The sequence below is a fragment of the Haliaeetus leucocephalus genome, unplaced genomic scaffold (genome assembly GCF_000737465.1).
Source record: "Haliaeetus leucocephalus isolate CR32 unplaced genomic scaffold, Haliaeetus_leucocephalus-4.0 Scaffold217, whole genome shotgun sequence".
In the NCBI taxonomy this organism is placed as follows: domain Eukaryota; kingdom Metazoa; phylum Chordata; class Aves; order Accipitriformes; family Accipitridae; genus Haliaeetus; species Haliaeetus leucocephalus.
Genome location: NW_010972653.1, coordinates 4180484 through 4181318, shown reverse-complemented (window position 1 = coordinate 4181318; position 835 = coordinate 4180484). Strand labels below are relative to the sequence as shown.

Here is an 835-nt window from a genome sequence, read left to right as displayed (position 1 = left end):
GGGCAGTCAGCCTGCGCGCTGGGCACCGTGCGGGCGTGCGGCGGCCGGCAGCGAGGCACGGAGGCAGCCAGCGTCCCCGCCACGTAAGTAGCTATTAATACGCCGGGGGGAGACGATGCCTTGCTGAAGGGGAGCGGCGCGGCCATCCCTTTCCTCCCCCTTGTCCTACCCCCAAGGGGGGAAAAAAAGAAAAAAAAAAAAGAAGACCGAAGCAGCAAAATCTGCTCCCTGCAATTTTATTTTTTTTTTAAACGATTCCAATTTATTCCGCACTCCCGGCCTTTCGCTTATTGCCCTTCCAGCCCCTGCAGCAAGAAGTCAGCCCCCTTCTCGCCGTGCTGGTTTTTCTTTTCTTTTCTTTGTGCGTGAACTACACTAAAAGCGCCGCGAAGGCAACGAGCCCGCAAACAAAAATCTCGCTGCGCAGTGGAAACGTGCGAGCGTTCCTCTTCCCTCGCCCGTGGTTGCACTTTTTGTTCTGTCGAGGCGGCCACGACAACGACAGCGCGTTTCTTTTCGCCGGCGCGGAGCGGTGCGCGCTGCCCCGCGTTCCGCTGCCGTTCCCCGTGCCTGCGCGGTTGCCGCCGCCGGGGCCGGGGCGGCTCTGCCCGGCCCCCCCGCCGAGCCGAGCCCTCTTTTGTCGGCCCGGCCGCTGCCCGCTCCAAGTTAAATGCTCCCTCGCTATTTCGCGGGGCATTTTCGGAGCGCCCCGGGCGCCAGCGGCGAGGCTCACACGCCATCTACAGCCCGGCGGCGGCAGCGCGGCTCTGCCTCGCCGTAGGAGAGAGAAAGGACGATCCCCGCTGCGCGCAGCGCGTTACCTAACCTTTTGTTT

The 835-nt window shown here is 62.8% G+C and overlaps 1 protein-coding gene across 1 annotated transcript in view; it reads left to right on the top strand.

Annotated features, from left to right (window-relative positions):
* The first annotated feature begins 9 nt into the window (after positions 1–9).
* Positions 10–835, top strand: part of TRIB2 (tribbles pseudokinase 2) — a 21212-nt gene continuing 20386 nt past the window's right edge. Inside the window, exon 1 of the mRNA XM_010566657.1 lies at positions 10–83. The gene's annotated coding sequence lies outside the window, so the exon portion shown is untranslated. The remainder of the gene's footprint in view (positions 84–835) is intronic.